Consider the following 13,893-nt stretch of genomic DNA (forward strand, 5'->3'; position numbering starts at 1 on the left):
TGTTTTACATGACGTTGGAATCGTCAATTCCAGGTGGGTTGGGTCCCCCCCCCTTTTAACCGGGTTGGGTCCCCCCCCCTTTTAACCATAAGAAACTACATACACTATGGCTTGGGGTAACAGAGATGGTTGAGTCTGAATAGCTGTTTACTCAGAGGTCTGCTCCAAAGCTTCAGCGTCTGCTAGTCAGTGTAGTAGCCCAGCTCTGAAGCAAGCTGCACCGCCTGTGTATCCAATAAGAATTTTTAACTGCATCAATCCTAGGCAGACTGTGGGGACCCTCAACCAAACCCAGACGCTCAGCCCCCTTACCACCCCCTTTCCTTGACAATACAATAATGTAACTCTTACAACTGGATGGGTGAGGATCGGTCACAACTTTATTAACTCTTTATACTCATTCCATTAGAAAGGCATTTTATTTCTAAAATAATTCAGCTTGTTGCAGCATGCCCTGTGTCTCCACACCGGGAAGTTGGCCAACAAGTGTAACTCTCCCACATGTCCTTTCTATTTCCAGGCCATGGAGGATCCTGCATACTCGTATGCAGGACTCTGACCCCCATGCATCACTCTTAATGCTTGTTCCACTCCGTCCTGGAGTCCTGACAGGAATATGTCCAATCCAATATCCATTAAGTGAACACCGTTGGGCCGTATGAGGCCTGCTTTATCTCCTTCCAGTTGTTGGTGTCGTTTCACTACTCCGCCTCTGTCTCTTATAAATTTTGCCATCCGAATATTTATTACCCGCCTTGTCCGTTCGATGGCCATGATGTCTCGTGCACCTTGCCATACCGCTATGGGCACAATCTCTGACCATACTATAGTTAGTTTTGTGAAAAATTCGCTGAAGCGCTCAGTGTCTAGTTTCATTATTGCCATTAGTTATGCGCTCTTGTGATGACCTAGGTCATTTCCCCCGGCCTGTATAACTAAGATGACCGGACCTCTTGCCTCTCTCCCTACCTTGATTACCTCTATTAGTACCTGTGGCCATTGCAGGCCTCTAATACCTCTCCAGTTGAGATATGTGTTATGAAACTCTAATTTCCTCCCATCTGGGCGGACTTTCCCCCTTTTTTCTGCCCAATATATATACGATTGGCCTATCACCCACACTGTTGGCTTGCTGCTTCCGTGGCTGCGCCTATGCAGAATGAGTGTGTCCCGTAATCTTTGGGGTGGTTCCCTGCCAATGTTAGGCATTTAATAATTATAGCTTGGAACTGGTATCTTGATAATGGCGTTCCATCAATGTGTGATAGGAAGAAATTACTTTGTGATCTGATGGTTATATATGTCTTTACTATTGTTTCTCGACTCAGTGTACCATTTGTGGGTTGTAGAAGTACTCAAGTGCCCCTGCCCGCTGGAACCGTTTTCGATTTGCATATGTGTAGTCGTATTGCATTATTGGCTATGACTTCGTCCTGGTGTAATAATCCTCCACTGGTGGTAATTTTGGTTTGAGGGACTAATTCGCATGTGCATAGCGCACCGAAGAAGGCGATCGCAAATGCAGTAGACAATAGTGTTGCTTCAAATTGTGAGTGTCATTTTATTGGTGTTAGGGATATGATGTGAGAAATCAGTTTTAGTGACACGGGATGGGACGTCTACACTCCTGACTTGGCTAACCCCTTTTCCACCCTTTTATGGATTGTCTGATGATGAATCTCTTTGTCACATCTCCCCAATTCAGTAGTTGGAAGTGAAATGCTACTCCGGTCAAACACCGCTGCGCTGACGCCCCTGATATGCCCCTCATCATTAGCTGGTGGAGAAATTCTATGGTGACTTGTAATCTGGCCTGTTCATATTGGTCAACCCGTTTGCCTGCTACTAGTCGTGTCCACTCTTCCCATGCCTTACCGTATGCTTGCCACGTCGACGGGGCAACTGACGCTCTGATTAGTGGCATCAACTATTCGCCACTAGATCCCATAGGGAGGGTGGGCAACTGTTGCCCGATGGGTGGGCGTTGGGGAGGAGCTCTGTGAAAATCTGCCAATTGAATTGTGATAAAGCGTCAGCAGCAGCGTTAGACCCCTCAGCATCGTGGCTAGCGCGGACCCATACATTGTGTTTTAGGCACAGGAATGCTAGCCTGCCTAGTAGGCCTAGCACTGGGAGAGACGAAGATGCCATCTTATTAATGCAGTGCGCTAGGCTGGTGTTTTTTGTTATGAAGTGTATATTTTTGATAGCCAGGCGCTTGCCCCATATTTCTATTGTTACCACTATTGGGAAAAGCTCCAGGAATGTCTGTTTTTATGTCAGCACTTGTTCTGCCCAATACGGAGGCCATAAGCTTGTGTACCCTTAGTTATTTAGTATCACTGCATATCCGCCTGATTCTGCCGCCCCGGTGAATAATCTTAGTTCAATGTTGGACTGTTCTGCTGACATAAATAACGTGTGACCGTTGAATTATTATAACAAGGTTTTCCACACCTCTAAGTCCGACCGTAGCTGCCTGCTGATTCTGATTCTATGACTCGTTTCTGATGCCCCTTTTGTTGCGAGGAGACCTAGTAATTCTTGCATCTGCTGTAGTGTTACTTTCAATACTGCGAAAAAACCCTCGATCAGGTGTAATGTTTTGGTATTTTTTCCCATGGGAGGTGGAACAACCTTGCTGTGGTGTCGATTTCGATGCCTAAGCAAGATAGCTTTGTTGTGGGGCCTATGGTTTTTGTTGGGCATAATGGGACTCCAAACCAACGGGAGATGTTTGTGAATTCGTTGAGTAACGGGCAGCAAAAGGGGATGACCAATTGCCACGGCCTGCATAGGGGCCACCACAGTCAGTGACACCTTCCTTATTTAGTATAGAGTCTACGAATACTTTGGGCGTATTAGCCCAGCTGTGATGCAAGCTACACCGCCTGTAAATCTAATAAGAATTTTTAACTGCATCTGGCCCAGGCAATTCTTTGGGCGTAGTAGCCCAGCTGTGAAGCAAGCTGCACTGCCTGTGTATCTAATAACAATTTTTTACTGCATCTAACCCAGCCAATCATTTGCTAGTATTGCAGTGTCACATGGGCTCTAAACCTTGCATAGCCTGGGCATTTTTTGAGATCGCTAAGGATGTCCCAACTCATGTTATCTGTAACATTTGCCACCAAAAGCTAAGTAGAGGCCAAAAAAACAATAGTTTGAGTACTTTATGCTTGAACCGTCAGATGGATATGAAGCATAAGTTGCAGTGCGAAGCTCACTGTGCTACAATGCGGCCTAGCGGGCCTGGCCAACCACCATCTGCCCCACCTTTGTCATCCTGGGGAGACTAAAAGCTTGAGGATTTTGGAAAATCTCCTCACCAACCATTTTAAGCAACTGTGGGACAATTGATGGCACTTAAGTGGTGTCTGTGCCACAACTTTTGGAAAAAATGGAGACTCTTTTTGGAGTCCCCTTGCTGTGTTTTACATGACGTTGGCATCGTCAATTCCAGGTGGGTCGGGTCTCCCCCCCCCCCCCTTTTAACCGTAAGAAGCTACATACATTATGGCTTGGGGTAACACAGATGGTTGAGGCTGAAGAGCTGTTTACTCATACTATAGCCTGGGAATCAGAGGTCTGCTCCAAAGCTTCAGTGTCTGCTAGTCAGCGGAGTAGCCACCGCTGTAGATCTAATTACAAATTTTTAACTGCATCTAGCCCAGGCAATACTTTGGGCCTAGTAGAAGTGTCTGCTAGTCAGCGGAGTATCCCAGCTGTTAAGAAAGCTACACCAGCTGTGGTTTGGACATGCTTCGGGCCCCCGGGACACTCAGTGAAGAGCAACGGGGAGGCGTCCCAAGGCACAGGGGCTGGGACTGGCGGTAGCACGCCTTGCGGTGGACCGCCAAGCTCGATCCTTATAAAAGCTTTTTAACTGCAGCAGCTTTAGTGGACGCTACTGGAGCAGGAATTACCGCTGCTGCTGGCATCAGACTTGCCCTCCAATAGATCTTTGTAAAAGGATTTAAAGCGTACTCATTCAAATTACAGAGCCAATTTAAATTACAGAGCTTAGACGTGCCTCCACCTCGAGGGGGCTCGACCCACCAGCGGACAGGCACCAGTATTGGGAGAGGGGGGCTGGCCGTCAGGGTCCACCACGGCTCTGGCACAAACCCGGTGACACGGAGGTCGCACGGGCAGGAACGGACTGGCCGTGTCGGCTTCGCACACCAGCGTAGTATCTCTGCCCACTCGCGCCCGTAACCTCAAAGGGATGCGCAAGCGGCTTTTCTTCCCAGGGCTGTTCCCTACCCAGCAGGAACGTGCGGGAGCTCAGGTCAGCCTTCCACTGTACTCCCTTACCTCCCTCGCCCTCTTTCCTTCTTCCGTTCTCCATCTAACCCCTCGGCTCTGTGGAGTCCGCTCTCCCTCCAGCTCTCTCCTTCTCACAGGTGGACAACCGCGTGTATTCACACTGTGGCGAATCTTTTGGGCCCAGGCATAAGAAGTTGTCAAAGTAATGGATAATATGTGCCCCCTTAGAAACGTCCATTACAACCCATTCGAGGAAGCAACTAAACGCCTCAAATAGTGAGCAGGATCTGGACCACCCCATGGGCAAACAGCGATCTATATAGTATGCTCCTTCCCAGAAGCAGCCCAATAGGTGGACACTATTCGGAGGCACAGGTAGTAAGTAACCGGAACGCCACATCAATGTCTGTTTTGGCCATTAGGGTGACCCTTCCCAACTTCTTGATCCGCCTGATTGCCTTGTCAAAGGATGTACAGTATATACTACTGTACTTGGTTCCGCGTTGATGTTGTCGTTTACTGACCTGCCCCTTGGATATGACAAATGGTGGATTAGTCCGAATGTATTGGGTTCCGTTTTTGGCACAACTCACAACGGGGATACCACTACGTCTTGTAAGGAAAGTGTTCTGAATGGAACCGCCATTCAACCTAAAGATATTTATTTTTTTCATTTTCTTGTCACGACGTCTGGGTGTTGGTAGGCTGATCTTAGATTTTTACTCCAGCCTTTCATGATTTTAGAAGGGCATGACATGCCTATATCTGTGTCTCCCCCTCCTTTTACTCCTCCACCTCTTTTCTTTTCGCATGACTATATGTACTTGTCACTTTTCCATGTGTTAGTTGTGTCTTCTGAGCAGTTTGTCAGCTTTTGGACACCTTTGAAGGTGTTTTCTATGTGTTTCTATGTGTTTTTGTTTGCCTGCCATTGGTTTTAACGGTGTTCGACAAACCGAACCGAACCCGAACACTACGGGGGTGGCTCAACTCTATTCTTGAGCAAAACCTGTTTCAGTCTATCAGTGATTTGAGACTGGGAAGGAGGTTCACCTTCCAACAAGACAATGACCCGAAGCATAGTGCTTAAGCAACACTCGAGTGATTTAAGGGGAAACGTGTAAATGTTTTGGAGTGGCCCAGTCAAAGCCCAGACCTTAATCCAAATGGGAATCTGTGGCCAGACTTGAAGTTTGCTGTTTACCAGAGGAAATCATCTAACTTGAAGGAGCTGGAGTAGTTTGCCTTGAGGAATGGGTGAAAATCCCAGTGGCAAGATGTGGAAAGCTCATAGAGACTTATCCAAAGTGACTTGTAGCTGTAATTTCTGCAAAAGGAGGCCTTACAAAGTACTGACTTTGGGGGGGGGTGAATAGTTATGCACGCTGAAGTTTTCAGTTAATTTTTCCTATTTGTTTGCTTCACAATAATAAGAAAAATAAATGTTCAGAGTTGTAGGCATGTTATTTACATGAACCGATGAAAACCCTCAGAAAACAGTGAAATTCCAGTTTGGGAGGTAGCAAAACATGAAAACTGCCAAGGGGGGTGAATACTATTGCAAGCCACTGTATATACAGTCTACAGAGCATTGCATACAGATAGTGTCTGAGCTAAAGGCAGTGGAATAAACATAGAATGAAGAAAGCAAGCTTAGAGTAAGGGGAGAGGGGAGGATGGGGGAGATGCTGGTTAGAGGAAAAAAAATGTGCATCGGTTTAATATTATCCAAACCGGAAGCAGAGGGTGCATAACAGCAGAGATTATATAGTGTTATGCACACGCCCGGGCTAAGCGGCGTGTGCGTGTGATTGGTAGTGATTCCACTGGACCGTGCCGGAGAGTGAATGCCTGGAGGGGCGTGACTAAGTATTCACCCGATCCGACCAGGGTCGCACGACGGCATACGACGCCAGTGCACCAAGGAGGAACCGAGCAGAGGGACCAGGTGCTACTCCAGGACAGACCCCGGACACGGCTGTTGACCCACACAGGGGAATACAGGAACAGGCTGGTAGGCTGGCACACAGACTGGTGGGTATAGGCAGGCACGACTGGTATGCAGGCAGGCGGGTATGCAGGCAGGGGGGTAAAGACAAGCACAGCTAGAGTGCAGACAGGGAGGCACTAGCAGGTAGGAACACAGGCGGGATAGGACCCAGTACACACCGGGACTCAGGAACAATACAGGCAGAGGGTTACAGGCAAGCACAGCTAGAGTGCAGACAAGGCTGAGCAGGGAGGACAGGGCTCTGTTCACACGGAACAGACAGGAAGGGAAAGACAGAGCCAGATACTCACACAGTACTTGCAGAGACAACAAGCAGGAGTTAGGTACGAGTTCAGACTCTGCAGAAAAAGGAAGGGAACGGACATAGAGGCAAAACAGGTAAAGGACAGGAGAGAGTTCAGACTGGAACTGAGTGTACGGAGGAGACCGACACTGCAGAGGGATACAGGAGCGGGTCTGGGAATACGGCCCCCAGAGAGGCGGGACGAACAGGCAAGGAGCGTGTTCAGACAGAACAGACCAGACACAGGAGCGGGTCTAGGAAATCGGCCACTAGAAGGCGGAACGAACAGGCAAGGAGCGTGTTCAGACAGGACAGACCAGACACAGGAGCGGGTCTAGGAAATCGGCCACTAGAAGGCGAGAGGAACAGGCTAGGAGCGAGTACAGACAGGTCAGACAAGATACAGGAACGGGTCTAGGTAATCGGCCCCTAGAAGGCAGGAGGAACAGGCTAGGAGCGTGTTCAGACAGGTCAGACAAGATACAGGAACGGGTCTAGGTAATCGGCCCCTAGAAGGCAGGAGGAACAGGCTAGGAGCGTGTTCAGACAGGACAGACAAGAGAACACAGAAAGGACTCAGTTCAGACACGGGAGCTGATACCGCAAAGCAGGAGACATACAGGACTCAGTTCAGACACGGGAGCTGATACCGCAAAGCAGGAGACAAGAGACGGGACCTGGCACCTTCAGAGTGCAAGCACACACTGAAGGAAACACTATGCTCAGGCCGGGATAGAAGGGAGCTGCTGAGCTATATACCAAGTGACAGACAGCAATAGGCTGAGGACGCACAAGGGGTGTGACCCACAGCAGGTACAAAAGGCAGGAAGTGATCGGGCGCCGCCCTTAAGCAGCAGAAACAGACACAAACAGACAGCATGGAGGGAAGCCAGAGAGACATTCTGGACAGGAGATCAAGTGCGCCCTCTTGCACAGTGGGAGATGGACCACCATGCAAGGACGCCGCCAGGTATGTTACAGTACCTCCCCCCTTACGCCCCCTCTTCTTCAGGCCTGCCAGAATCTTCCGCAGGGAATTCGAGGACCAGTCGTTCACTGGGTTGGAGGGGGACAGAGACTTAAGGGTAATCTCTGCTTCGAGGTACATCTTGTCAAGCTCACAGGAAGAAATAGACGGGTTATCAGGTACATAATGAGGAAAAGTCACTGTCTCTTTGTTATCTGGTGGTATCCCGGAGGATTCAGGAAACAACTGGAGGTCCTCCGCCGGGTCAGAAGAGTGCAGAGGCTCAGAGAAAACAACTGCTTCAGAGTACACTAGGTCGGACTCACTGGAGGAAGCAGGCGAGGTATCGGGTACCGAGTATAGGAAAGTCTCTGTCCATTCACCACCAGGTGGCACCCCGAAGGGTTCTGGAGACAGCTGGCGGTCCTCCGCCTGGTCAGAGGGGTGTAGAGACTCACGGGTAACCTCTGCTTCAGAGTACACTAGGTCGGACTCACTGGACGAAGCAAGCGAGGTATCAGATCCAGGATATAGGAAAGTCTCTGTCCATTCACCACCAGGTGGCACCCCGAAGGATTCTGAACACAACTGGAGGTCCTCCGCCTGGTCGGAGGGGTGTAGAGACTCAGGAGTAACCTCTGCTTCGGAGTACACTAGGTTGGACTCACTGGACGAAGCGAGCGAGGTATCAGGTACAGAGTATAGGAGAGTCTCTGTCCTTTCGCTACCAGGTAGCACCCCGAAGGGTTCAGGAGACAACTGGAGATCCTCCGCCTGGTCGGAGGGGTGTAGAGACTCGGAGGTAACTACCACTTTGGGGTACCCATTGTCAGGCTCACAGGACGAAGCGGACAAAGTATTGAGTACCGGGTGTAGAGAAGTCTCTCTCCATTTGTCATCGAGTGGTATCCCGGAGGGTTCAGGAGGCAACAGGGGATCCTCCGCCAGGTAGTAGAGGTGCACAGACTCTGAGGTAACCACAGCTTTGGAGCATCCTTGGACATGCACACCGGTTAAAGAGAAAGAAGCATCTGATGCCGGGTGCAGGAAGTTCTCCTGTGTGGAGTCTGGATGGGCAGAAGTCTCTTCGGCCAGGAGAACTGGTGCACTACCCACGCACATTACCCATTGGGGTTTCTCCGGGATACAGGGAGATGAAGCTTCAGTAGGGACTTCAAGGTTGGGGTCAGGAGGTCTCAGGGAGGACAGACCCTGGCGTGACGGCTTGCCTCTAAGTCTAGCACGTCTGGACTGCCTCTTGAGGTTGAGAGAAGTACTCCGGAAAGCGTAGTCACCCTGTGAGGATTCTGGGTGGGCAGTAGTCTCATTGGGCTGGAGGACTATTGCGCTACCCACACACATTACCCGTCGGGGCTGCTCCGGGATATTGGGAAGTGAAGCTTCAGCAGGGGCTTCAGAGTTAGGGTCCTCGAAGACCATACGAAAGGCCACCAGGAAGGCCTGCAGGTCAAGGATGACAGGATCCCATGCTTCCCATAGGGGGGTGACCCATTTCAAGGCATCACCCGCTAGGTAGTCAATCATAAAGGCCACTTTAGCCCAATCGGAAGGAAAATAGAGAGGGTAGGCCTTAAAGTGTAGCATGTATTGCTCCACAAATGCACGACACTGTCTTGGATCCCCATAGTAACGTGGCGGATCCGCAGGAACGAGAGCTGATAGATCCATCTGGACGGGTGCGTAATTCGCCTGGAACTCAGCTAAAGGGGGAAAAAAAATGTATTTATTTATTTTAATGCATGTATTCGCTGGAAAAACTTCTCAAAGAGCGAAGGCCGTGGGGCTCAACGGGAACCATGGCCTGAGCATGCTGTTATGCACACGCCCGGGCTAAGCGGCGTGTGCGTGTGATTGGTAGTGATTCCACTGGACCGTGCCGGAGAGTGAATGCCTGGAGGGGCGTGACTAAGTATTCACCCGATCCGACCAGGGTCGCACAACGGCATACGACGCCAGTGCACCAAGGAGGAACCGAGCAGAGGGACCAGGTGCTACTCCAGGACAGACCCCGGACACGGCTGTTGACCCACACAGGGGAATACAGGAACAGGCTGGTAGGCTGGCACACAGACTGGTGGGTATAGGCAGGCACGACTGGTATGCAGGCAGGGGGGTAAAGACAAGCACAGCTAGAGTGCAGACAGGGAGGCACTAGCAGGTAGGAACACAGGCGGGATAGGACCCAGTACACACCGGGACTCAGGAACAATACAGGCAGAGGGTTACAGGCAAGCACAGCTAGAGTGCAGACAAGGCTGAGCAGGGAGGACAGGGCTCTGTTCACACGGAACAGACAGGAAGGGAAAGACAGAGCCAGATACTCACACAGTACTTGCAGAGACAACAAGCAGGAGTTAGGTACGAGTTCAGACTCTGCAGAAAAAGGAAGGGAACGGACATAGAGGCAAAACAGGTAAAGGACAGGAGAGAGTTCAGACTGGAACTGAGTGTACGGAGGAGACCGACACTGCAGAGGGATACAGGAGCGGGTCTGGGAATACGGCCCCCAGAGAGGCGGGACGAACAGGCAAGGAGCGTGTTCAGACAGAACAGACCAGACACAGGAGCGGGTCTAGGAAATCGGCCACTAGAAGGCGGAACGAACAGGCAAGGAGCGTGTTCAGACAGGACAGACCAGACACAGGAGCGGGTCTAGGAAATCGGCCACTAGAAGGCGAGAGGAACAGGCTAGGAGCGAGTACAGACAGATCAGACAAGATACAGGAACGGGTCTAGGTAATCGGCCCCTAGAAGGCAGGAGGAACAGGCTAGGAGCGTGTTCAGACAGGTCAGACAAGATACAGGAACGGGTCTAGGTAATCGGCCCCTAGAAGGCAGGAGGAACAGGCTAGGAGCGTGTTCAGACAGGACAGACAAGAGAACACAGAAAGGACTCAGTTCAGACACGGGAGCTGATACCGCAAAGCAGGAGACATACAGGACTCAGTTCAGACACGGGAGCTGATATCGCAAAGCAGGAGACAAGAGACGGGACCTGGCACCTTCAGAGTGCAAGCACACACTGAAGGAAACACTATGCTCAGGCCGGGATAGAAGGGAGCTGCTGAGCTATATACCAAGTGACAGACAGCAATAGGCTGAGGACGCACAAGGGGTGTGACCCACAGCAGGTACAAAAGGCAGGAAGTGATCGGGCGCCGCCCTTAAGCAGCAGAAACAGACACAAACAGACAGCATGGAGGGAAGCCAGAGAGACATTCTGGACAGGAGATCAAGTGCGCCCTCTTGCACAGTGGGAGATGGACCACCATGCAAGGACGCCGCCAGGTATGTTACATATAGTGATAAGATGAGGTAGAAGAAACAAAGCATGGATAGGAGAGACTTACAAGGCTATTCCAGAATCCAGGTTAATGTAGATTGTCTTGTAAGGACTGCCTTAGCCTAGCATGAGTGAAATAATGAGGCTGGTGAGTCTGATCAATGCTTTGCTCTGTGGTAGTGTTGAGCCACCCCCGTAGTGTTCGAGTTCGGTTCGGTTCGTCGAACACCCGTGTGTTCGCCGAACTGTTCGTCGAACTGTTCGTCGAACACCTTCGAACACCGTTAAAACCAATGGCAGGCAAACAAAAACACATAGAAACACATAGAAAACACCTTCAAAGGTGTCCAAAAGCTGACAAACTGCTCAGAAGACACAACTAACACATGGAAAAGTGACAAGTACATATAGTCATGCGAAAAGAAAAGAGGTGGAGGAGTAAAAGGAGGGGGAGACACAGATATAGGCATGTCATGCCCTTCTAAAATCCAAAAAGTGAGAAGCCGAGACGGCCAGTCCGCTCCTGCCCGTGCCACCTCCGTGTCGCCGGGTTTGTGCCAGAGCCGCGGTGAACCCTGACGGCCAGCCCCCCTCTCCCAATACTGGTGCCTGTCCGCTGGTGGGTCGAGAGAGCCCCCCTGTGGTGGAGGCAGCTCTAAGCTTTTTAATTTAAATTGTCCCTCTAATTTGAATGAATACACTTTAAATCCATTTACAAGGATCTATTGGAGGGCAAGTCTCATGCCAGCAGCCGCGTAATTCCAGCTCCAGTAGCGTCCACTAAAGCTGCTGCAGTTAAAAAGCTTTTATAAGGATCGAGCTTGGCTGTCCACCGCAAGGCATCCTAGTGCCAGTTCCAGCCCCTATGCCTTGGGGTGCCTCCTGATGCTCTTCACTAAGTATCCCGTGGTCCCGAAGCATTTCCTTTGAAAAAATTAAGTGTCCAAACTACAGGTGGTGTAGCTTGCTTAACAGCCGGGATAATCCGCTGACTAGCAGACACTGCTACTAGGCACAAAGTATTTCCTGGGCTAGATGCAGTTAAAAATTTGTAAGTAGATACTCTCGTTGGATGCTGAGAAAGCATTCCATAGAGTCTCCTGGCACGCCATATAAGATTCTCTTAAAAAGCTTGGGGTAGGGGTCTAGGGGACCCTTTTATAGCCAAAATCACGGCCCTGTATCACAATACGTCACCTAGGCTGAAGATAAATGGAACTGTAGCACCGAGGGCTCGGTTGCTACAGACGTATTGCACCTCACCCAGAGGTGTGATATCTCACTCTCAGATAAGGATGGAGTGTGGATCAGGACCCGACACCTGCATGCATTACACCACATTGCCGTGGGGCAGGGCGACCAATATGCCCCTGAGATGGGCACGACAGTCCCTGTCCCTGGCTGGAGTGGGGGGAGGGAACACTGAGGAAGGGGAACCCTGCAGTGCAGGAGCAGGGAGGAAGCAGTTCCTGGATGCATTGAGAAGGGAGTATAAAAGGTGGGCACCATCTTAGTTCAGTGCAGAGAAGTCTGAGCAGAAGTGGCAGGGAGCAGGGGCTCTGCATGAGCTCTGCTCCGGAGGCGGGCCTAGTAACAGAGGCCCAGGCCTGCAAGAGGGAGAAGGAAGGAAGAGGAGCGGAGAAGGCTCCAGGAACGAGGAATGAAGGGATCCCAGGGGTGCGGACGGGCGAGTCGCCACCGCACGCCCGAATCTACCTGCGTGGAGGGGTCAGGCCAAAGGGGGAGACCGGTCCCCGAACTAGTGGAGGCAGGAAACGACCCTCAGCTAGAAACCGGAGGCTCTGACATTTTATGTGGCGCAGCCCCTTGCTCCACCCGCTAGGAAGGCACCACATAGGGTCAGGGAAACTGGCGCCAAGTTTACCAAGAGGAGGCCCGAGGCAGCCGGACAGAAGTGTTGGTAAGAAAGGCCAGACAAAGGACACACAAAGGGGGTCCTGTGAAGTGCTCCAAAGTTATCTGGGAGTTGTCTGAGCCCCTCACCTGGTGAGCACAGTACGACGTGGGCAGCCGTTACCTGCAGACGTGGTCTGGATAATAAGAACTGTGAGTAAAGGCCCTGAACTGCATCACTGACTCCGTGTCGTTACTGCTGCTGCCCTGCACCATCACCTCCATCCTCCGCATACACTGCCCTGAGGCTATACTCCTCCCGTGGGGAGTTATGCTACGCTCTGCTGCACCCACAACACCAGCCTTAGCGGTCTGCCCTGTAGCGGCGGTTCACTCTGACCGCAATCCACGGGTGGCGTAGTCGGACATTTAAACATCAAAACCACATAAATAGTTCCGCCACTGGTTTGACCGCCCTGAGCCACGGAACCGGATCGCCGCCACGAAGACTACAACCACCAGCATCCACCAAAAAGGGTCCGGCTCCGGGTGTCCCAAGGCCCAGGGGGTGCGTCAGAACATTTTCATCACCTTTCACAATCACCAATGGGACAAGGCAGGGATGTCCTCTGTCCCCTCTCTTATACATCCTAGTGACGGAGCACCTGCTCTCATCAATTCGCCATAACCCCAATATTAGGTGGATTGAGGTGGGAGGCACCGAGTACAAGTGCTCTCTATTTGCTGATGATGTCCTAGTATATATCACTCAATCACATATATCCATCCCTGCTGTTATGGCTGAAATAGATCACTTTGTTACATGGTAAAATTTTAAAATCAATGCAGCGAAGTCTGAGGCCCTCGATGTCTCCCTCCCTAAATCCATATAGGATTCCATCCAGTCCAACTTTCCCTTTGCCTGGCCCTCACAGGGTATCAAATACTTAGGAATTCCTATTCATAGAGACCTCTCCCATCTATGTTATCTTAATTTTGGGCCCTTTATTGAACAATTCCATACAGACCACGGTTGGCAAGTTAGAACTGTAAGATTCACTACGTGAACCACTGGTGTTTTGTGGAAAAGCACATGTACACCGCGTTCCAAATTATTATGCAAAAAGTGTTTAGGAGTGATAAGGGAAGAATTTGTTTGTTTGTCAGTTAAACTCATTGATGGTGATGTGTGTCAGGGCTCTTTA

This window comes from Phyllobates terribilis, unplaced genomic scaffold, assembly GCF_046119375.1.
Source record: "Phyllobates terribilis strain yellow unplaced genomic scaffold, ASM4611937v1 Scaffold_11__3_contigs__length_659146591, whole genome shotgun sequence".
Taxonomy (NCBI): domain Eukaryota; kingdom Metazoa; phylum Chordata; class Amphibia; order Anura; family Dendrobatidae; genus Phyllobates; species Phyllobates terribilis.